Raw genomic sequence first — 26,137 nt, 5'->3', positions numbered from 1 at the left:
CGTTTTATAGTTTTTTTTTCCATTCGGGTAGTACCTACCCGTTAAGTTCATACTTAGTAGCTACTATACAATTCAACCACTATAATTCTATATGAAAAACTAATTATAATAATATTTCGCGTTCAAACTATTAGACAATATTTTACAAACTTACAATACCGCTATATAGCATAAAATATAGCACACAATAACATTGATACAAAGAAGTTTCGATGACAATCCTAATTAATACGCAAGTCGTTCAACAAAGGCAATAAAGACACGTAGTTCATAAGTCCAGAAACAAATCATGCATTCTAGTTTTACTAAGACTACTTCCCATCCTTGGTTTTGTGGAACATAACCGTTCTGTCCGTTGATAAGACATCATGTTGTAACATCGTCAAAGAGACGAGGGTTTCGTAATGCCCAACAGCCCCGTAACAATCTAAAAACGTTGTTTCTCACCCCAACTACTGAGTCCGTTACTTGTGGGAATGTTTTGTTTAATAGTTGTAATCCGATGTTCTTTTTCTCACTTTGATGAGAAGCGAACATCACTAACCCATAAGCATAACATGCTTCTTTATGTTGCATGTTAGAAGCTCTTTCTAATTAACGAAGTCCTATGTTGGGATAGGTTGAGTCAAAATAGGTTCTTAATCCGTAGCGTAAAATTGCACTTGGGTTCCCCGCATTTAATGCTTTAAAGAAAACACAGCGTAGCTTATGGTCTCCCCAATGTGATATACCCCAACTTTTAAAGGAAAGCCTTTTATAAACTAAGGCATTCTTGGAACTTTCATCAAATGTTCTACAAACTAATTTCGTCGTAAATAATTGTGCCGACGAATTCTGACCAACTATAGACAAGATTTCATCAATCATGTCCCCGGGTAGGTCTTCTAAAATTTTTGGTTGTCTATCCTTAACGTCCATTGTGTTTTTATACTGTAAAACAGACGAGGATTAGATTTGTAAAAGATAATTATCAAATAATACAAGAAATTTTTTTTTTACATACAACATAAAAGTACAACCACACTTATATTACATATATTGCACCGCATGATTACAACCCTTTATTCCGACTCGCTTGTTTCTTCTTCTTCGGACTTAGTTCGTTTAGCTAATTTTCTAGGGATATATGGTGCTCCCCTAATACGAGCTGTCGTTTTCCACAATGGTTTAGAAAAACCTGGTGGTTTAGAGGTTCCCGGGTTATTGTTACAATTTAGGAAATACGGATGTTGCCGATACATATAAAGTTCATCGGGGTTGGAATCAGGTTTCTCTATTTTTATACCTTTTCCCTTATTATTTTCTTTTGCCTCTTTAAATTGGGTCGGGGTAATTTCTATAACATCATCGGAATCCTCATCGGAATCCGATTCATCGGAGAATTGGTAATCTTCCCAATATTTTGCTTCCTTAGCGGAAACACCATTGACCATTATTAACTTTGGTCCATTGGTTGAGGATTTTCTTTTATTTGACCATTTTTATGTGGTTCCTAATATTTCCCCCTCCGGAACCTCTTCTTCTTCTGGTTCCTCTTCTTCCGGTTCCTCTTCTTCCGGTTCTTCTTCTTCCAGTTCTTCTTCTTCTGGTTCTTCGGGAATTTGTGAATGTTCCCAATATATATTCGACTCTTTATTATTATTAGGTGAGTCAATGGGATTCGTGCTAGAGGTAGATGATAATGCCAAAAATGAACACATATTTTATAGCATTATTCCCCAAGAAAGACAAGATTTTAGTTGGTATTGTTCGATTTACAAGCAATATTCGTTTAAATATTAAAAAGTGAAGACAAAAGGCAGATTCGACAAATTGAAGACAAAAAGGTCCAAAGAGCTAAAAAGTACAAGATACAACTAAAAAGGTTCAAAATATTGATGAGGAACGTCTCAAAATGACAAGAGTACAAGTTACAAGACGCAAAGTACGCGATTTAAAATAATACGCGAAGACGTCCGAAAATCCGGAACCGGGACCTGAGCCTAGAAGAAACGCCCGACGTAACGGACCAAAAATATCTACTCAACTATGCATATAAATATAATATAATATATAAATAATTATTAAAATTATTTATATATTTATATTATTTATTTATTATGTCGGCAAGCTAGAAAACAAATGATCCTGAGCTGGAAATCACGGCCATGCGAGTCGCATGGCCTAATGCCCAAACTCATGCGACTCGCATGAGTACCTTTTCCAGGCCACCTTCTATTTAAAGCGACTTCGTGATCCGTTTTTACTTACACCATAAAATCTATTTCTCTCTTCTCTCATATATACGATATATATATATATATATATATATATATATATATATATATATATATATATATATATATATATATATATATATATATATATATATATATATATATATATATATATATATATATATATATATAATTTATATTTTAATTTTAATTATAATTATAATTCTAATAATAAGGGTATGTTAGCGAATTTTGTAAGGGTGTAAGTCGAAATTCTGTCCGTGTAACGCTACGCTATTTTTTAATCATTGTAAGTTATGTTCAACCTTTTTATATTAATGTCTCGTAGCTAAGTTATTATTATGCTTATTTAAAACGAAGTAATCATGATGTTGGACTAATTACTTAAATTGGGTAATTGGGCTTTGTACCATAATTGGGGTTTGGATAAAAGAACGAAACTTGTGGAAATTAGACTATGGGCTATTAATGGGCTTTATATTTGTTTAACTAAATGATAGTTTGTTAATGTTAATATAAAGATTTACAATTGAGCGTCCTTATAAATTACCATATACACTCGATCGGACACGATGGGCGGGGTATTTATATGTACGAATAATCGTTCATTTAACCGGACACGGGAATGGATTAATAGCCACTAGAATAATTAAAACAGGGGTGAAATTACATTCAAGGGTAATTGGTGTAATTGTAAACAAAGTAGTAAAACCTTGGTTTACACGCAGTCGATAACCTGGTGTATTCATTAAACAAAGTATTAAAACCTTGTTACAATTCGAATCCCCAATTAGTTGGAATATTTAACTTCGGGTATAATAATAATTTGACGAGGACACTCGCACTTTATATTTATGACTGATGGACTGTTATGGACAAAAACCAGACGGACATATTAAATAATCCAGGACAAAGGAAAATTAACCCATGGGCATAAAACTAAAATCAACACGTCAAACATCATGATTACGGAAGTTTAAATAAGCATAATTCTTTTATTTCATATTTAATTTCCTTTATTTTATATTTAATTGCACTTCTAATTATCGCATTTTTATTGTTAATTTATTTTATCGCACTTTTAATTATCGTACTTTTTAATTATCGCAATTTTATTTTATCGCACTTTTATTATTCGCAATTTCATTATCGTTATTTACTTTACGCTTTAATTTAAGTCTTGTATTTATTTTATATTTTACATTAGGTTTTAACTGCGACTAAAGTCTTAAAATCGACAAACCGGTCATTAAACGGTAAAAACCCCCCTTTATAATAATAATATTACATATATATATATATTTGTATTTTTATAAAAGTAAACTAATATAGCGTTGAGCTTTGTTTAAAGATTTCCCTGTGGAACGAACCGGACTTACTAAAAACTACACTACTGTACGATTAGGTACACTGCCTATAAGTGTTGTAGCAAGGTTTAAGTATATCCACTCGATAAATAAATAAATAACTTGTGTAAAATTGTAGCATATTTAATAGTATTTTCGCACTAAAAATAATACTATTTCGTATACACCCGCTTCGACATCAAGTATTTTTGGCGCCGCTGCCGGGGAACACCGAAGCGAAACGTCAATAAAAAAATATATATATATATTTTAAGTTTAATTAGTTTTTGTATAAATATATATATTTTTGTTTAATTTTAAAAATATAAAAATTTTAAAAAAAAAATTAAAAATCTTTTAAAAAAAAAAAAAATATTTTAAATCTATTTTTAAGTTTTTCTTATATATTTATAAAATTATAAAGTATTTTTAGTTTATTTTAGTTTTTAAAATTAAGTTTTTATTTTAATTATATATATATATATATATTTTATTTAAATATAAAACAGAAAATATAAATAAATAATAAATATTACGTTTGAACCTGTCATTGACCCCCCTGGTTTGAACCTGCAAGACAGGTCATGCGACTCGCATGACCCCCTGCCTTAAATCATGCGACTCGCATGACAAGCTCTGCCAGGCCACATCTTACCCTAATTACGCATTAAATACGGATTTTAATATTATTATTACTTAAACCCTAATACTATTATTATTATTATAATTAAGTTTTTAGTTTATTTTATTTTTATTACTTTAAACTAGTTTTATAATATATAATACTTAATACTATAATATATAAAATATAAAAATAATATTTTTATAAAATCTAATATTTTTATAACTTTTTATCTCTTTTATATTTTGTACCTTTTTATCGTTTTAGCGTAATTTTTGTATTTTCTTCGTTCGTACTTAGTTTTTAAGTCTAGTTTTTTGCCGTAGTTTTTATTTTTACTTCTAGAATTTTTAGAATTGCCGTAAATTCCTTAAGTGCTTATTCCTTAGACTAAGTTTTAGGTGCTTTAGAATTTTGCGACGCCATTTTTCGTGCTATTTTCTTATTTTTCGACGCCGTTTACCTAAGTATCAATTACAATTCCAAGTAGTGATCTCCATTTGCAATTTTAATTTTAAGATAATAATTGTTATAAGGATCGATTAGTTGTGTGTCTTAAGCCGCTCTTCGCCTTTTTATTTTTCGACACTTTTCGACGCGCAATCTATTTCTTCCTTATTTCTCGTCACTCTAGTTATAGGACATAGTATTTTATCTACTTCTTATCTAATATTTCTTAAACGGAAAGAAAAATTATCTAAGTGGTTAAATTAATAGACGTTGACATTTTTCTGGTTCGTAGTAATAGTTGGATTTGTACGTGGACCGGGTTATTGGAGCCAAACAGTCCTCAATTATATTGAGACCAAACGAATCCTGCCCCTCTGCTGCATCTTTTGGCTATTCGAAACGTGGGCAAAAATCAGAAAAGTCTATTAATTGGATAGCTTATATAAGTTTTTCTTATTATTTTTAAAACTAATAGGATATTCAGTGAATGCACCGAGCAAGACGTTCATCACCTTTTGTACGTTCACCACCTGTAACTAGATCAAGACATTTAGCAAATATAACCGCCGTTGATTTTTCTTTAGAATCATCATCCAGTCGACCAAGTACTTCAGTTCAAATTTCCGATAATCCATTTTTTGAACCCGACCTCACAATTGAGAATCCGGAGAATATTCAGGAACGGTTCGTAGATTCTGAACCATTAAACTTTCCTCCAGAGCCACCAATCAATCAAACAAGTATTATTGAGGAACGAACCATTAAATCAGAATCATCTAGTGATACCGATTCAACAAATTCAATTATAGAGAATCTGGAACCTTTAAGTATGGAAGACCGAATGAGAGCTAAACGCACTGGCCAAGGTCACGCAATTACTCATCCAGACATTAATGAGCCAGATTATGAAATCAAAGGACAAATTCTACACATGGTGACTAATCAATGCCAATTTAGTGGTGCGCCGAAGAAAGATCCAAATGAACATCTACGTACCTTTAATAGGATCTGCACACTATTTAAAATCCGAGAAGTGGAGGATGAACAGATATATCTCATGTTATTTCCCTGGACTTTAAAGGGAGAAGCCAAAGATTGGTTGGAATCGTTACCTGAAGGGGCGATCGATACATGGGACATTTTAGTTGACAAATTTCTTAAACAATTCTTTCCTGCATCTAAAGCCGTAAGACTTCAAGCAGAAATTGTTACGTTTACACAGAAACCAAATGAAACTCTATATGAGGCGTGGACAAGATATGGAAAGTTATTAAGAGGATGTCCGCAACATGGTTTAGACACCTGTCAAATAGTACAAATATTCTACCAAGGATGCGACATCACTACAAGAAAAGACATAGATATAGCAGCTGGTGGTTCTATTATGAAGAAAACCGAAACTGATGCTTACAAAATTATTGATAACACTGCTTCCCACTCACATGAGTGGCACCAAGAAAAAGATATCATTAGATCATCTAAAGCAGCTAGAGCCGATTCTAGCCATGACTTAGATTCCATTTCAGCAAAGATAGATGCTGTGGAGAGACGAATGGAAAAGATGACTAAAGATATTCACTCAATACGAATTAGTTGTGAGCAGTGTGGAGGACCACATTTGACAAAAGATTGTCTCAGTATTGAATTAACAATGGAACAAAGAGAGAATATTTCATACATAAACCAAAGGCCTGGAAATAATTATCAGAATAATTATCAACCGCCAAGACCGATTTACAATCAAAACCAGAATTATAACCGAAATATTCCATACAACAACCAACAAGGTCCTAGCAATCAACAAGTATCCAATAATACTTACAATCAGCAAAGACCTAATTTTCAAAACAAACCACCACAACAAACCGATGATAAAAAGCCAAATTTAGAAGATATGATGACGAAGCTAGTTGAAACTCAAACGCAGTTTTTCACATCTCAAAAACAAACTAATGAACAAAATGCTCAAGCATTTAGAAATCAACAAGCTTCTATTCAAAATCTGGAACAAGAAGTAAGTAACCTAGCAAGGTTGATAGGTGAAAGAAAACCGGGAAGTTTACCGAGTGATACAAATGCTAACCCCCGGAATGAAACAGCTAAAGCCATTACCACGAGAAGTGGTATTACACTTAAACCACCTGAAATACCTGTAAATTCAGATGATTCTATTCCAACTCCACAAGAACCACAATCCGAGTAAGAAAAGGAAAAAGAACCGGTAGTTGAAAAGGTTAATGAAGATAACCCAGTTAAGGCTAAACCTTATGTTAAACCATACCAACCACCGCTTCCTTACCCGAGTAAAATGAGAAAAGAAAAACTTGAAGCCGAGCAATCCAAATTCTTGGATATGTTTAAACAAATAAATGTAAATCTTCCTTTCATTGATGTGATTTCAGGAATGCCAAGGTATGCTAAATTCTTGAAAGATCTAATCTCAAATAGAAAGAAAATGGAAGAACTCTCGGCTGTTACTATGAATGCTAATTGTTCAGCAGTGCTGTTGAATAAGATACCAGAAAAACTATCTGATCCAGGAAGTTTCACAATTCCATGTTTTTTGGGTAGTCTTAGTTCAATAGAAGCATTGGCAGACTTAGGTGCTAGTATAAATTTAATGCCGTATTCACTATACGCTAAACTAGACCTTGGAGAATTGAAACCAACAAGAATAAGTATACAACTAGCCGATCGATCAGTAAAATATCCTAGAGGGATAATGGAGAATATGCTAGTTAAAGTTGGTAATTTAGTATTTCCAGTAGATTTTGTTGTTTTGGACATGGAAGAAGATTCTCAAGTTCCTCTCATATTAGGAAGACCATTCTTAAACACGGCTAAAGCAATGATAGACGTGTTCGGTAAGAAATTGACCCTAAGTATAGAGGATGAGAGTGTTACCTTTTCAGTTGATAGAGCAATGCAACAACCACAATCTGCAGATGATACATGTTATTATATTCAAACTATAGATGCACATGCAGAATTATTAGAAGAATTTCCAGAATTACAAGGAACAGGAGAATGTTCTTTAGGAGAAGGTAATGAACCAATTGATGAAGCTGAAATGTTAGCTACACTTATAGCTAATGGATATGAACCAACAACAGAAGAAATTCAAATGCTAAAAGAAGAAGACAGATATCGATATAAATCATCGATAGAAGAACCTCCGAAATTAGAGTTAAAACCACTTCAAAACCATTTGGAATACGCTTATTTACATGGTGAATCTGAATTACCTGTAATAATATCGTCTTCTCTTACTGAAAATGAGAAATCACAACTCATTTCTGTGTTGAAAGCTCATAAACCAGCCATTGCATGGAAGATTCATGATATTAAAGGAATAAGTCCTTCGTATTGCACACATAAAATCCTTATGGAAGAAGGTCATAAAACGTATGTGCAACGCCAACGAAGACTAAATCCGAATATACAAGATGTAGTTAAGAAAGAGATTATTAAACTGCTAGATGCAGGTTTAATTTATCCAATTTCTGATAGTCCATGGGTAAGCCCAGTTCAATGCGTACCTAAGAAGGGTGGCATGACTGTCATTACAAATGAGAAAAATGAGCTTATTCCTACTAGGACTGTAACAGGATGGCGTGTATGTATTGATTATAGAAAATTAAATGACGCCACCAGAAAAGATCACTTTCCCTTACCTTTTATAGATCAAATGTTGGAAAGATTAGCCGGAAATAGTTACTATTGTTTTCTAGATGGATTTTCCGGATATTTTCAAATTCCAATAGCACCCGAGGACCAAGAGAAAACCACATTCACGTGCCCTTATGGTACTTTTGCTTACAAACGCATGCCATTTGGACTTTGCAACGCCCCTGCAACCTTTCAAAGGTGTATGATGGCGATTTTTCACGACATGATAGAAGAATGCATGGAAGTATTCATGGATGACTTTTCGGTCTTCGGTGATACATTTAAATCATGTCTAGTTAATCTGGAACGAATGCTAATTAGATGCGAAAAATCAAATCTAGTACTTAATTGGGAGAAATGCCATTTCATGGTTAAAGAAGGCATCGTTCTTGGACATAAAATTTCAAAAGAAGGAATTGAAGTGGATAGAGCTAAAGTAGATGTAATTGCTAAACTTCCACATCCCACCAATGTTAGAGGAGTTAGGAGTTTTCTAGGGCATGCCGGTTTTTACCGACGTTTCATAAAAGATTTTTCTAAAATTGCCACTCCTATGAATAAACTCCTAGAAAAGGATGCGCCATTCATCTTTTCAGATGAATGTATCAAATCTTTTAATATTCTTAAAGAAAAACTCACTAATGCGCCGATCATGATAACACCAAATTGGAATCTACCATTTGAACTAATGTGCGATGCAAGTGATTTTGCAATGGGAGCCGTTTTAGGACAAAGGATTGAAAAACGATTTCAACCTATATATTATGCTAGTAAGACATTACAAGGAGCACAAACAAACTATACAACTACTGAAAAAGAACTCCTTGCTATTGTCTTTGCTTTTGACAAATTCCGAGCATATCTCGTTCTAGCAAAAACGGTGGTCTATACCGACCATTCTGCTCTTAGATACCTATTTTCAAAACAAGATGCTAAACCAAGATTAATCCGTTGGATCTTACTCTTACAAGAGTTTGATATTGAAATCCGAGATAAAAGAGGAGCAGAAAATCTCGCCGCTGATCATCTTTCTCGTCTTGAAAATCCTGAGTTAGAAGTTCTAAATGAATCGGCCATACAAGACAACTTTCCTGATGAATATCTATTGAAGATAGATTATAAAGAAATCCCATGATTTGCAGACTATGCAAACTACTTAGTTTGTGGATTCCTTGAAAAAGGATTATCGTACCAAAGACGAAAGAAATTCTTCAGTGATATAAAACACTATTTCTGGGAAGATCCACATCTGTTTAAAAGTTGTCCTGATGGAATAATACGCCGATGTGTATTTGGAGATGAAGCTAGTAAAATTTTAAACCATTGTCACACAGGACCAACAGGAGGGCATTATGGGCCTCAACTAACAGCAAGAAAAGTTTATGAAGCTGGATTCTATTGGCCTACAATTTACAAAGACGCACACCTTCTTTGCAAATCCTGTTATGCTTGTCAAAGGGCCGGAAAAATAAGTCAACGTGATGAAATGCCACAAAATGTCATCCAAGTATGTGAAGTATTTGACATTTGGGGTATTGACTTTATGGGTCCATTTCCAAAATCTCATAATAATCTATATATACTCGTAGCCATTGATTATGTATCTAAATGGGTGGAAGCACAAGCTCTCCCAACTAACGATGCACGAGTTGTAGTCAACTTTTTAAAACGTCTTTTTGCAAGGTTTGGAACACCGAAAGCTTTAATAGGTGATCGGGGTACTCATTTCTGTAATAATCAACTTGAGAAAGTTCTCAAACGTTATGGAGTAACTCATAAAATCTCAACCGCTTATCATCCACAAACAAGTGGACAAGTTGAAAATACGAACCGAGCATTAAAGAGAATTCTAGAGAAAACCGTAGGATCAAATCCGAAGGAATGGTCCATGAAATTGGAGGATGCACTCTGGGCTTTTAGAACAGCCTACAAAACTCCAATTGGAACCACACCTTTTAAACTCGTTTATGGAAAAGCATGTCATCTTCCAGTAGAAATTGAACACAAAGCATTTTGGGCTTTGAAGACATGTAATCTTGATTTACATGAAGCTGGACGTCTACGATTAAGTCAACTAAATGAATTAGAAGTATTAAGACATGAAGCATACGAAAATTCGTTAATCTATAAAGAAAGAACGAAGAAATGGCATGATAAAAGAATCAGAAGTTCAAAAGAATTTAAAGAAGGAGACAGAGTTCTTCTTTTCAATTCACGATTCAAGCTATTTCCTGGAAAATTGAAATCAAGATGGTCTGGACCATTCATAGTCAAAAGAGTTTTTCCATACGGAACGATAGAATTAATAAATTCAAATGGGATTGAATTTAAAGTTAATGGTCACAGAGTTAAACATTACATACATGGTCCGATGGAAGTCGACAACGAAGTTAATCACAATTTCGACACCACAGCTAACTAAGTGTGGGGAGAATCAAGTCTTTAAAGGATAATATGTATTTCTGTTAGAGTTAGATTGTCTGTTTTCGTGTAGTTCTCGAAAATGGAACCCGAATGGTCTTTCCCTAGCAGACCCTAAAGAACTAGTCTTCTCCCCCCATTCTGAATTTTTATTTTTTTTAGGTTTTTACAAAATGAAGACTGCCTGTGAACTAAACCATGGTCTAATGCTACACGCTTTGATCACTAAACGTAATAATGACATACTACCGAGTGAAATAGTATCAGTAATCAGAGAAAGAATGGACGGAGTTAGAAAAGAATCCAGATGCGAAGATAATAAGTTACAATTTGGTAAAGGAAAATCAAAATCCGCAGCGAAAAGAAGAGCACGACACCTAGAAAGATGTCACAAATGCGGAAAATGGTCACATGGAGGTAAATGTTCAAATAATCAAACCTATTCAAATACCGAATTTGTTACTTTATGCAGAGACGGACCGTTCATATGTTTAGAAGAAAAGACACTGAATGCTCGAGGTTACGCCTATGTAGCCATGGAAAATCAATTAAACCGACTATCTTATGAATGGGATAGATCATATAACTAAGAAATCTATTTCACAGGTATGTCTGTACAGTTTTTATTTTTATTTTTATTTTTAACCTTTTGATAATAAACGCTAATTTGTTCGCTAAAAAGTATTAAATTGGTATTAAATAAAATTAGGTTTGGCGACCGAAATTATTGATATCATTCAAAAATTTATTACATCACTGCGAAATTTAACGTTTATTCTTAAGGTATAAATATCTTTAAACAATCAACCCAAAATATTTCAAAAATTCGTCATGAGTTAAATTAGGTCTTGGAACCGAAATAACTTTACCGAAAAGAGGGGCGCATATTTTTGATAATATTTGATTGATTAAAGTGGGATAAAAGACCAAAAAGATTTTTAATTTTATTTTTACTTTGTTTTAAAACTAATATATATATATCTTATGATATAATATCTTTAAGTTTTTAAATATTTTAAATCAATATTCAATATAAGTTTATAAAAATTAATATAAGTTTAAAAATATCAACAATATATTGCATTTTTAATTTTTAATATGAATTTTTAATTTTATGCATTTCAAATTAAGTTGTGTGAATTTTTTAAAAAAAAAAAAAAAAAAAATTTACTTTATCTCATTAAGTTAAAAATATGATTTTTAAAATTCGTCGTGAGTTGAAAACTAGACCGTTGAGTCGAAATTGCTTTACCCGAGGGCGGGACGAGAATTTTTATTATCATTATTTTTAAGCTTCTTGATTTAAAGTATGCCAAAAAAATTGAAAAATCCAAAAATCTAAGTTTTTAAAACAATCGCTTGAAAATGACAAAATTTTAAAATTTTGTCGAGGGACGGACTAGGGCATCGTCCCGAAACGACCTCGTCCTAAAAAGAAACAAAATTTCTAAAATTTTATTTAATTCTATGTTTTAAAAGTATAAGGTTTTATAAAAAAAAAAAAAAAAAAAAAAAAAAAAAAAAAAAAAAAAACCTGGATTTCAACCCCATGCGACTCGCATGGGGGAAGGGCAAATACCATGCGAGTCGCATGGCTGATAAAAACTGGCCACATACAAAACTTCTCAGTTTCGCTGATTCTGTCACAATACACACACATATACACGAACTTGCACCCAAACTCTCTCAAAAATCCGTCATTTTTTTTGAAATTTCTTGCAAAACTTCACAATAATCATGCGTAGGTTCAGTAGGCTCAACCCCTTCAGGCACACGGTAAAGATTTTACCCCTAATCTCTTTAAATTCGAATTATGTGTGTTCTTGAGCCATTTTACCTAATTTAATTTTTGTTAATTTTTAGTGAAATTAGTGTTAAATTGATGTTATATTATGCATGTATATCCTAGATAGAAGCTATTTAACATGAATTGAAGCTAAAAACTTCAAATTTTTAAGAATCTAGGGTTTGTGTTCTTGAGCAATTTGGGGCTTTTTGATATAAACAGGTTATGGCCGATTTTTGTCATGAATTGTTGCTAAATTAAGTAGTGTAACATGTTTAGGTAGTTAATTGATCCAAACTTTGAGTCTAAACATGTTTTTGAGAATTAAAGTAGACTTTTTAAGTCTAAAAAATTCATAAACTAGGTTAAATTGATATAAAGGCCATTTTAAACTTGTTTAATTGCTAGTAGTGATTAGTTTGGCATGTTATTTAAGATGAATGTTTAAAAACTTGATGAATATTTTCATATGTACTTATTTGAAAAAAATGTAGGATTGACAAAAATATGAAAATGAGCACTAGTTTGATATGAATGCCATGTAACAAGTGTTTAATTGTTATAATAATTATTGTTGACATGTTTAAGAGTTTAAATGTGATAAAACATTGTACACATTTTCGTATGTAAAAGTATAGAATTGTTATTTTTAGGAAAATATGTATAAAATGTGTTATGAATTGAACATGTCATCATAATTGTTTCAAGTTAATATTTTGCTAACACTAATGCATATTTGGATGCACAATTTTTGTGTTTAATGTGTTTTGCAGAGAAATACAGATACGGACGGTGCATCATCGTCCAGACAACCAGAGCCCGAACCGGAAATGTTTAATGAACAAGAACAACAAGTGCAAGAAGAAGAAGAACAACATGAGGATCAACATATTCCATATCACGATCAAGATCAATTATTCATGAATCAGTTTCGTCAATTCGCTCCACATCAAATGATTCTGAGCTTAGACATTAATGAAGATCAGTTACACCCAAATCTGAGATTTGATCGATGTTGGATAGAGTATCCAGATTATCAAAAGAACATGCACATTCTCTACTTTAAGGTTGTTGAAATGCCAAGGGCAATTGACTGGGTACCTTTGGAAACAGTTGACCTTGCCGAACCGATTCGGGAATTATTGGTGCAAAGGTATGGTAATTCTCAGTTTAACGATTGGATGCGCCTATTTTCCATTCGTAGAACCATATATAGGGAATGGTGTATAGAATTACTTAGTACTATTAAGTTAAACAGCGATGTTAGGAGGATAGATGATAGAAGCTTTATTAGATTTCTGTTAGGTGGACGCATGTACAGAATGTCCATGATAGATTTAGCCAGGGCCTTACAGATTTACACCCCTGCTGAACTTTTGAGCCCCGACTGTAATAGCCTGATTGCCCAAGGAGAAAGGGTAGATAGGGAATTTAATGTTAACGCCGTCTGGAGGCGTATGTCCCATTTTAATGAGTTTCAAGCTGGTGGGGGACATACATACTTAGATATTGATAGAGCTGAACTCCGGGTGATACATCGATTCTTAGCAAACACAATTACACAAAGGGGTAAAAATAAGGAGAAATTGACTTTAAATGATTTATTCTACCTTAAGTGTATTAGAGACCCGAGGAGTTTCGTTAACATTCCCTATTATGTAGGTTATTATCTATCTAATGTAGTTGGGGGGATGAAATCGGGGAGTATTATAGGTGGTGGTATTTTCATTACTCTCATTGGAGAGTATTTAGGTGTTGACAAGAACCGAGGGGGTCCAATGGTAGAAATAGAGGACGAAGGTGATACTATAAGTTCACACGTCTATCAGGGTGCAAAGGTTTTATTGATGAGACGTAATCGGGTATATCGATACGAGGGACCTCAGCGACAGGTAGAAAGAGGTTCGGATGACGAAATGGAGGAGGCGAACAACATTATGGAAGTTGTTCGGGAGACTGCTCTTGATTTAGGCGTTCGTATGGAGGAAGAATACATGACGAACGATGATAGGCATATGCAGTACGAGGCGTGGCAACGCCGGAATGATTACGAGCATTCCCGGCAACGAGAGCATCACCGATGGGATTATCATCAGCGCCAAATCATAAGCCGGCTGCAGCCTAATGAGATTTATTATCCGACCCGACCCGCATTCTATCCTGCACACCAGCCAGAAATGAGACCGCCCTATGACATATATGATTATGACGCAGCATACCAGTTCACCTATCAACAGCCATGGAACCCTGATCCGAACATGAATTGGGATCCCTATCCTAATTATCCTCCTAACCCACCTCCTGATCAGTAGAGATAAGTTGGTAATTTATATTTTTATTATTTTAAACACTTAACATTTTAATTACATTTATGTAATGTTTGATATTTCTATTATTATTATGTACTAATATTTTTCTTATAATTTGAAAGTGGGATGCCAAAGTTCCATTTCAAATTGCATGTATGATTATATTTGTATTGTATGTATTTTATGTTATGCACAAAACAGGATAAAACAACGCGTTTTCAAAGACTGGCATTAAGTTCAGCAAAAGCAAGTAATTTTGACGACAAGATGCAAAATATATGTGAAATAACAACAAGACGGAATGAACAAATGACGTGCACCATTTATCATTCAAACAATCAAACGACAATATGTTTGAAACTTTGGTAAAATTTAATCATTTTTCTGCGCTAATCACCCTCAATAATTTAAATTATTTCTGATTTCTTGCAAATGAGGGCATTGCAAGATCTTAAGTGTGGGAAGGGGTTAAATTCTTTCGGATTTTAAAAATTTTTTTATTTAAACACTTGGTTACCATTAAAAATGCTAGTAACGCAGTAGTTGTGTTAGAATCTAGTGCTCTCTGATAACAAGGAACAGCCCTAGTCTTATATACTGACTACCCACTTCTAGTAAATTTTTCAAAATTTTTAACAAAATGGATTCAAAATCATGTTTATACATATTTATGAACGATTAAAACTAGGTCATTGAACCGAAATTATTGTTGCCTCGGAAAGGACATAAATTGAGAAACAAACTAAAATGTTAAAATTCATTTAAAATGGAATAGAGGACGATAAAAAGGAAAATAAAAGCCAAGTGTGGGAAAATTTACCAAGTTATTTTAAACATATGTCACATATATCTGTAACAAATAACTGAAAATACATTTGTTTTGGACTAAACTAAACTGTTTTACCCGATAAAAGAAAAGAAGAGATGGATCTACACGATGAATCAATTCCATCATTAAAAGGAAGTAAAGTCTTCCGAAAAAGACACGCGCTTCTTGATTTAGGTCATGAAGTTGTCGTCCAGACCAGCTGTAGGTTGACGAAAAATCTAGAAAAGTCATCACTAAAATCGGCTGGAAATCCACGGACCTCAGCATCAAACAGGGTCGCCAAGTGGTCAGATTTATCCTAACCATGAGAAGGATTTATCTCGTACAATGGGGAGGCACCGTGCAAATTAGCTTGATAAGACTAATGAATCAGATCCCCAGAAAGGATAATCTCCTTAAAAGATTAAAAATCAGCTTTTAAGACTGATATTACTCAATCCTTGAGATTGACCTTAAAGATTGAGAATTCAAACTCATGGAATTCAATGATATCTAAACTCGAGCTTGAACGAGAAAATATTTTGATAAAAAATTACAAACCAATTTGTTTTCTGAAAATCCATATTCAATGCGTTCATTACCATTGAACGTAAAATCCTAGGAATTCACCTGGAATTCATTAGGTCACCTGAACCAAATCGGGTGTCAACCGTAAGAACGGTGGTTGCATAGCATGGTCGGAGACAGGACCTTGTGCCAGACCGAAAAATTAAAGGATGATCTTTACTATTGCTCCTACCAAGGATAGTTCTAGCATCCGACACGTTAAAAAGACCATAATCATCTGCATGTCACTGGACATTGCCTTAACAGTTTCTTGTTCATCGCTTTCCTTTACAACCGGACGGTAGTTTACTGAAAGGTAATATACGAAACAAGTAAACTGGATGTGTGCTTTCCGATACCGGGATAGCAGTGGATTACACGAACCTAAAAAGTTTTAGCCAAAATATTGATCCACAAACATATTTTGCAACACCGATGATGGATCAAATCAGAAAACTTGTCCAGGGTAAAATCTAGCTTAAATTTTCAAAAGATCAAATGTTTTCATAAAGATCCAATTTCCTAAAGGATCTAAATTTTTATAGTCATGTGGGACTGTAAACCGCCTTTCAAATGTGCACTTTGCTTTGGAAACCGAAAGTAAATCGGCTATTTGATTGCCAGTGTCGTTGACCTAAACCCGAGGCAACCATAAAAAGACACACCCACCTTTAACCACATCGTTACTACCATTGTTTATACCGCTGTATTGAAGTCACTGATGTACAAAGTGTGAAGAATAAAGAAGTGATTCAAGTGTTTCAAGACTATATTGCTTGAGGACAAGCAACGCTTAAGTGTGGGAATATTGATAATGCCAAAAATGAACACATATTTTATAGCATTATTCCCCAAGAAAGACAAGATTTTAGTTGGTATTGTTCGATTTACAAGCAATATTCGTTTAAATATTAAAAAGTGAAGACAAAAGGCAGATTCGACAAATTGAAGACAAAAAGGTCCAAAGAGCTAAAAAGTACAAGATACAACTAAAAAGGTTCAAAATATTGATGAGGAACGTCTCAAAATGACAAGAGTACAAGTTATAAGACGCAAAGTACGCGATTTAAAATAATACGCGAAGACGTCCGAAAATCCGGAACCGGGACCTGAGCCTAGAAGAAACGCCCGACGTAACGGACCAAAAATATCTACTCAACTATGCATATAAATATAATATAATATATAAATAATTATTAAAATTATTTATATATTTATATTATTTATTTATTATGTCGGCAAGCTAGAAAACAAATGATCCTGAGCTGGAAATCACGGCCATGCGAGTCGCATGGCCTAATGCCCAAACTCATGCGACTCGCATGAGTACCTTTTCCAGGCCACCTTCTATTTAAAGCGACTTCGTGATCCGTTTTTACTTACACCATAAAATCTATTTCTCTCTTCTCTCATATATACGATATATATATATATATATATAATTTATATTTTAATTTTAATTATAATTATAATTCTAATAATAAGGGTATGTTAGCGAATGTTGTAAGGGTGTAAGTCGAAATTCTGTCCGTGTAACGCTACGCTATTTTTTAATCATTGTAAGTTATGTTCAACCTTTTTATATTAATGTATCGTAGCTAAGTTATTATTATGCTTATTTAAAACGAAGTAATCATGATGTTGGACTAATTACTTAAATTGGGTAATTGGACTTTGTACCATAATTGGGGTTTGGATAAAAGAACGACACTTGTGGAAATTAGACTATGGGCTATTAATGGGCTTTATATTTGTTTAACTAAATGATAGTTTGTTAATGTTAATATAAAGATTTACAATTGGGCGTCCTTATAAATTACCATATACACTCGATCGGACACGATGGGTGGGGTATTTATATGTACGAATAATCGTTCATTTAACCGGACACGGGAATGGATTAATAGCCACTAGAATAATTAAAACAGGGGTGAAATTACATTCAAGGGTAATTGGTGTAATTGTAAACAAAGTAGTAAAACCTTGGTTTACACGCAGTCGATAACCTGGTGTATTCATTAAACAAAGTATTAAAACCTTGTTACAATTCGAATCCCTAATTAGTTGGAATATTTAACTTCGGGTATAATAATAATTTGACGAGGACACTCGCACTTTATATTTATGACTGATGGACTGTTATGGACAAAAACCAGACGGACATATTAAATAATCCAGGACAAAGGACAATTAACCCATGGGCATAAAACTAAAATCAACACGTCAAACATCATGATTACGGAAGTTTAAATAAGCATAATTCTTTTATTTCATATTTAATTTCCTTTATTTTATATTTAATTGCACTTCTAATTATCGCATTTTTATTGTTAATTTATTTTATCGCACTTTTAATTATCGTACTTTTTAATTATCGCAATTTTATTTTATCGCACTTTTATTATTCGTAATTTCATTATCGTTATTTACTTTACGCTTTAATTTAAGTCTTGTATTTATTTTATATTTTACATTAGGTTTTAACTGCGACTAAAGTCTTAAAATCGACAAACCGGTCATTAAACGGTAAAAACCCCCCTTTATAATAATAATATTACATATATATATATATTTGTATTTTTATAAAAGTAAACTAATATAGCGTTGAGCTTTGTTTAAAGATTTCCCTGTGGAACGAACCGGACTTACTAAAAACTACACTACTGTACGATTAGGTACACTGCCTATAAGTGTTGTAGCAAGGTTTAAGTATATCCACTCGATAAATAAATAAATAACTTGTGTAAAATTATAGCATATTTAATAGTATTTTCGCACTAAAAATAATACTATTTCGTATACACCCGCTTCGACATCAGTAGACATCTATCACACAATATCAAACACGTTAAGAGATTAATATATCACATAATATTTACATGTTAATAATATATAGTTTTCAACAAAAATGTTAAGCAATCATTTTTAAAAAAAACACGATCGAAGTCCAGACTCACTAATACATCCTAACTAACTCGATAAGACACACTAATGCAAATTTTCTGGTTCTCTAAGACCAACGCTCGGATACCAACTGAAATGTCCCGTTCATATTGATAATAAACGTTCAATATTAATTGATTTCGTCGCGAGGTTTTGACCTCTATATGAGATGTTTTTCAAAGACTGCATTCATTTTTATAACAACCATAACCTTTATTTTATCGATAAAGGTTTAAAAAAACATTACGTAGATTATCACATAATGATAATAAAAAATATATACCGTTTACACACGACCATTACATAATGGTTTACAATAAAAATATATTACATCAAAGTAAGTTTCTTGAATGCAGTTTTTACACAATATCATACAAGCATGGACTCCAAATCTTGTCCTTATTTTAGTATGCAACAGCGGAAGCTCTTAATAATCACCTGAGAAGAAACATGCTTAAAACGTCAACAAAAATGTTGGTGAGTTATAGGTTTAGCCTATATATTATCAAATCATAATAATAGACCACAAGATTTCTCATTTTTCATAAATATCATTACACTCGCAAGTGCGTAAAAATCATTCATATGTTGAACACCTGGTAACCGACGTTAACTTAATGCATAAAATATCCCCAAAACAGAACCTCTCGTCTGTATAATAATCTTGAAGTACTAAACCATCCATAACCTGAATGGGGGTTGTTAAGCCCAATAGATCTATCTTTAGGATTCGCGTCAATTAGGGGCCATTTCCCTAATTCTTAGGCTACCAGACTTGAAGGGCGATATTCGGTTTAATAATCCAACCATAGAATGTAGTTTCGCATACTTGTGTCTATTTTGTAAAACATTTATAAAACTGCATGTATTCTCATCCCAAAAATATTAGATTTTAAAAATGGGACTATAACTCACTTTCACGGATTTTTTACTTCGTCGGGAAGTAAGACTTGGCCACTGGTCAATTCACGAACCTATAACAAATATGTACGTATATATCAAAGTATGATCGAAATATATTCACAACACTTTTTATTACGTTTTAATGATTTAAGTGTATTAAGTCAGCTGTCCTCGTTAGTAACCTACAACTAGTTGTCCATAGTTTGATGTACAGAAATAAATTGATATATATTATCTTGAATCAATCCACGACCCAGTGTATACACGTCTTAGGCTAGATCACAACTCAAAGTATATATGTTTTTGAAATCAACCTCAACCCTGTATAGCTAACTCAAACATTACTACATATAGAGTGTCTATGGTTGTTCCAAATAATATATATACATGGGTCGATATGATATGTCAAAACATTTGCATACGTGTCTATGGTATCCCAAGATTACATAATATATTAGAATACATATATAATACAATAGAAGTTAGCTAGGATATGATTGATATAGATTTGTTACCAATTTTCACCTAGCTACAACAAGCAAAATTATCCAATCTTGTTTTACCCATAACTTCTTCGTTTTAAATCCGTTTTGAGTGAATCAAATTGCTATGGTTTCATATTGAACTCTATTTTATGAATCTAAACATAAAAAGTATAGGTTTATAGTCAGAAATATAAGTTACAAGTCGTTTTTGTAAAAGGTAGTCATTTCAGTCGAAAGAACGACGTCTTGATGACCATTTTGAAAAACATACTTCCACTTTGAGTTTAACCATGATTTTTGGATATAGTTTCATGTTCATAAGAAAAATCATTTTTCCAGAAGAACAACTTTTAAATCAAAGTCTATCATAGTTTTTAATTATCAAACCCAAAACAGCCCGCGGTGTTACTACGACGGCGTATGTCCCGTTTTATGGTGTTTTTCGTTTTTATAGGTTTTAAATCATTAAGTTAGCATATAATATAGATATAGAACATATGTTTAGTTGATTTTAAAAGTCAAGTTAGAAGGATTAACTTTTGTTTGCGAACAAGTTTAGAATTAACTAAACTATGTTCTAGTGATTACAAGTTTAAACCTTCGAATAAGATAGCTTTATATGTATGAATCGAAAGATGTTATGAACATCATTACTACCTCAAGTTTTGTGGATAAACCTACTGGAAAATAGAAAAATGGATCTAGCTTCAAAGGATCCTTGGATGGCTTGAAAGTTCTTGAAGCAGAATCATGACACGAAAACAAGTTCAAGTAAGGTTTCCACTCGAATTAAGATTGTTATAGTTATAGAAATTGAATCAAAGTTTGAATATGAGTATTACCTTGAATTAGAAAATATATCTTACTGTAAATAAGAAAGATTTCTTGAGATTTGATGATCACTTGAAATGGAGTTGCAAGATTGGAAGTAAGCTAGCAAGATTTCTTGAAGTGTTCTTGAATGGTTGTTTTTATGATGATTAAAGCTTGTAATTGAAGCTAAAAGATGGTGAAAATGCTTGGAGATGATCAAGTATGATGTTAGGAGTATTTTGAGAGAGAATTTGGAGTGTAAGTATGAGGAAATGGAATGGAAAAATGGGGTGAAATCATAAAAACGAAATTACTTGTTATAAAGAAAAAAAATCCTTAAGTTTGTTTTTATCTCATTAGTCATACAAGTTGTTAAATAATGGTTCCACATGTTTTTGACACTAAGATGGCTGCTAAGAATGAATGATTAAAGGTGTATATACCAATAGTAAATACATCTAGAAGCTGTGAATTGTACGAGTACAAATGCGAGTGTACACGAGTAGAATTGTTGATGGAAACGAATGAGAATGTAATTTTGAGCATTTTTGCTAAGTAGAAATACTTTGATATATGTCTTGAAGTCTTTCAAAAGATTATTAATACATCTTAATACACTACATGTATATACATTTTAACTGAGTCGTTAAGTCACCGTTAGTCATTACATGTAAGTGTTGTTTTAAGACCTTTAAGTTAACGATCTTGTTAAAGGTAATTAACCCATTGTTATTATACTTAAATGAGATGTTAAATTATTACATTATCATGATATTATAATGTATGAATATATCTTAATATGATATATATACATTAAAATTTCGTTACAACGATAATCGTTACATATATGCCTCGTTTCGAAATTCTTAAGTTAGTAGTCTAGTTTTACATATGTAGTTCATTGTTAACACACTTAATGATATACTTAATTATCATTTTATCATGTTAAACATAGTGTATCAATATCTTAATATGATTCATATGTATTTAGTAAGACGTTGTTATAACGATAATCGTTATATATATCGTTTCGAGTTTCTTAATTCAATAAACTCATTTTTATGTATATCACTCATTGTTAATATACTTAGTGAGATACTTACTTATCATAATCTCATGTTAACCATATATATATCCATATATATATATATATATATATATATATATATATATATATATATATATATATATATATGTATATATATATATATATATATATATATATATATATATATATATATATATATATATATATATGTATATATATATATATATATATCATCATGTTGTTTTTACAAATTTTTAACGTTCGTGAATCGCCGGTCAACTTGGGTGGTCAATTGTCTATATGAAGCACATTTCAAATAATCAAGTCTTAACAAGTTTGATTCCTTAACATGTTGGAAACATTTAATCATACAAATATAGTTTTCATTTAATATATAACATGGAAAAGTTCATGTCACTACAATTGTCGTTTATGATCAAACTCTCGAGGTAGAAAACATTCGTATTCCCCTAACCACTTTTTTCATGAGAGTCCTGTCTACCTACAATATAGGGTTAGGACAACTGCACCCTTACAGTGCTACTTTTATCCTTGTTTAAGATGTGGTGTAGGGCGAATAATTGCGAGCCTTCTTTGGTAGTTTTTAAAAATATCTTTCTTTATCAATTAAATGAGCATGATTGGTATAGTTTCTCTGATCGAGTTTCATTCACTGCCGGTCAAAAAAAGGGTCTGCAAAACTCTTGAAAAGATTCCTCTTAATTCGTTGAAAACAAGTTTGTCCCTCATGAGTTTGCCAACAGTCTTCAATGGCACACTGGTTTGAACACTTCCTTGAATAAACCCCCCTCCCATGGACCAGGCTGAGCAGGAATTGTTTGACCTGTGCTCCGACAAAAAAGCTGAAACTTCACATCTATCCAAATGAAGTTTTGTTTCTTACCAAAGTTTCATCATATTAGTAATATGTTGGCACCAATCCGGTCATCATGCTTAGGGGAAAGGGTATATTCTGTATTTTCCTAAATCAATATACTTACAGAAAATGCGATTCAAACTATGAAGTTACTGATGAGGAAGAAGGAGAAGGTGATAATCAGAAAGCTGCTGGTGAAGCTCAAGGAGGAAACAATGATAATGATAATGATGGTGATGATGATGAAGCAACTGAGGAAGATACGAATTTGATTCGTAGGAAGAGGAAAGGGAAGCAACCCATGTCATCTGAGCAACCTAAAAAGAAGGAGAGGAGAACCAAACACCATAATGACTCACCACAGAGATCATCTCATGGAGGTTCAAGGCAACAAGCTCAACGACAACCTTCCTGTTTTATGAAGGATGCTAGAGCCGCCGTTACCTCACCTAGAGCTTTCGTAACAACACCTCAGGTTACTCCACCCGAATTCAAGACACAACAAAATCTTCTGTTGTCTTTGATCACAAAAATTACGAATCTTGAAAATTAAGCCATTGAAGAGAAGAAGGCTAGTGATGCAAAGATTGAGCTATTGGTGGAAGATAATAAGAAATTGTGGAAACACGTGAATCGTGAGAAGGAGAAGTCTGTGAAGATGAAGAAGCAGATTGTGGAAGTTAAGAATCTGAATGAGATCAAGTTGAAAGAGTTGAATGATAAGATCTAACAGCTCACCTCTGGTAAAGCTAAGTTGATAACGGATGGAGGAGAAGCTTATTCCTCTGATTTGGGTGGTGACGATGAGAAAGATGAAGAAGACGCTGGCACTGGAGGACCCTCTTTTGAAATTCCGTTAGTGATACCTATTCGAAGTTTCAGTGAATATGTTGAGGTCTTTACTGCTGAATATTATATGAATTATTCAAATGTTTTTAATGATGCAGAAAAGGGGGACGTTCCACCAAGTGATTTTCTAGCGGAACAGCTTGCTGCTCTGGCATATGACAGTGATAATGATACAGAAGATGCAGAGACAGTTGAAGCTGAAAACAAGGCTCCACAAGAAGAGCCAGTTGCTGAAGTCCCTCCCGAATCAATCCAAAATATAGATTTAAGTGATTTTGATAATTTGTTCCAGGATGAAAAGAGTGAAGATTCTGTTGGTGAAGGTAATGTGAAAGAAGACGTGATTATTGAGTCTGAGGATGAACTTGAAACAGAATCTGAGAATGATGAAGAAGAAGAAGTTGAGATTGTTATACCTTCGCTCGAGCCTTACTCGAATCCGTCACTCAATACTTTAAGTGAATTTTTCAATTTGAGTAGTGAGGTGAAAACAAAGAAGTTGATTGAATTAGAGAAGGCGAGGAAGGTATACAAGGAGCAAATTAAGGAAGTTGATATTTTAATGGAAAGGAATAAGAGAATTCGACATGAGAAACTGCTCGTTGAGAAAAAAAGAAATGAGATTGAAATGAAGAATAAGAAACTCCGATCCGAGCAAGCTAAGGCCGAGGAATGGAATGAGATTAAGAAATGGTTCGAACGTGATAGGGTTAAGGTGAATAGAAACGTTGAAGAAGACGAGATTCGTCAAAGCTGGTGGAAACAGAATGTTGTTAACCCTGATCAGATGAATAAGCCAGAACTCGAGCCGAAGTTTGTAAGTTTCTATGAAAGGGGAAAGAGAACCAAGAAGTATGCCAAGGGTAAAATATTGAGCTGGGGTTACTTCAAGGAGATAAATTGTTTTGCGATCAAAAGAGTAGGAGGAGTTGATTATATGGCAAGACCGAGTCACTTTAAAACTATACCTTACTTTGAGATCATGCAACTTGCGAAGCTGAAGATGTTGAACGCTGAATATAGTGACCTTTCCAGATGGTTTCAGAGAAAACTAAGATTTGAGTACAAAACAGGGAAGTGGGATCTCTTTAAGTCAACAGCGGCCAGGTTTTTCATGCACCCGACAAAGCTGAATTCTAAAGGTGGACCTGTTCGTGTTGTTAAGTTCCGTCCAGCTAAGTATATGAAACAATCTCCCTTGATGCCATTACCCAAGGACATTTCCAAAAACTTCAGATGGTGGTTCTATGACGAATTGTCGGAAGAAGCAGTGATCCTTACTGCGATTGAGAAGAATGATGGAAGCAAACAGTTTGACAATGTGAGGATCTTGGATCCTATGTGGCTGAGGAACTTTTCGAGATTTGATGTGGAGATGCTTCACCACCATCACATTACATTCAGAGATGATAGAAAAGATGAAGCTATGAGATATCAGCGTGTGATCGATGTCTACCATGCCTACCTCAACAGAGAAAGTGATGCTCAAAGCTCGAACCAAGCTCAGGCCAACTGAATCATGTCAGATACTGTGTTGCTGGTTTGTATTTTGTTTTTGATGTTATTATGTGAGAGAGAATCTGGATATGTATTAATGTTAAACTGATGTTACTCTTGAACTCATCTGTATTTCATGAACGTTTACTTTATTGTAACCGATTTTCTGTAAGTCCCTAGACATCTATCTTACGTTTGTGATTAGTACTTCAGTTTATAGGTCAACATGATTGCTCGTTGTTATCCTATATGTGTTTATATGTGGTTACAGGTACTGCAGGAACGCGATATGGAAGTTTGACTATATTAGACTCAGTCAGACGTACGAGTGAAGCCTCACTCGTACGGCTGACAAGCTCATACGCACGAATGTGCTGAGCTGAGTCACAAACCTAATTTGTTTACACATGCACGAGTGAGTGATCAACCGTACGGCTGAGCCAGTCAACTCGTACGAGTGAGACCTGACACGCGCGGTTGACTCAACAACAGGGGTATATAAGTGTT

The sequence above is a fragment of the Rutidosis leptorrhynchoides genome, chromosome 1, assembly GCF_046630445.1.
Source record: "Rutidosis leptorrhynchoides isolate AG116_Rl617_1_P2 chromosome 1, CSIRO_AGI_Rlap_v1, whole genome shotgun sequence".
Taxonomy (NCBI): Eukaryota; Viridiplantae; Streptophyta; class Magnoliopsida; order Asterales; family Asteraceae; genus Rutidosis; species Rutidosis leptorrhynchoides.
Note: the sequence above shows the minus strand (reverse complement) of the source record.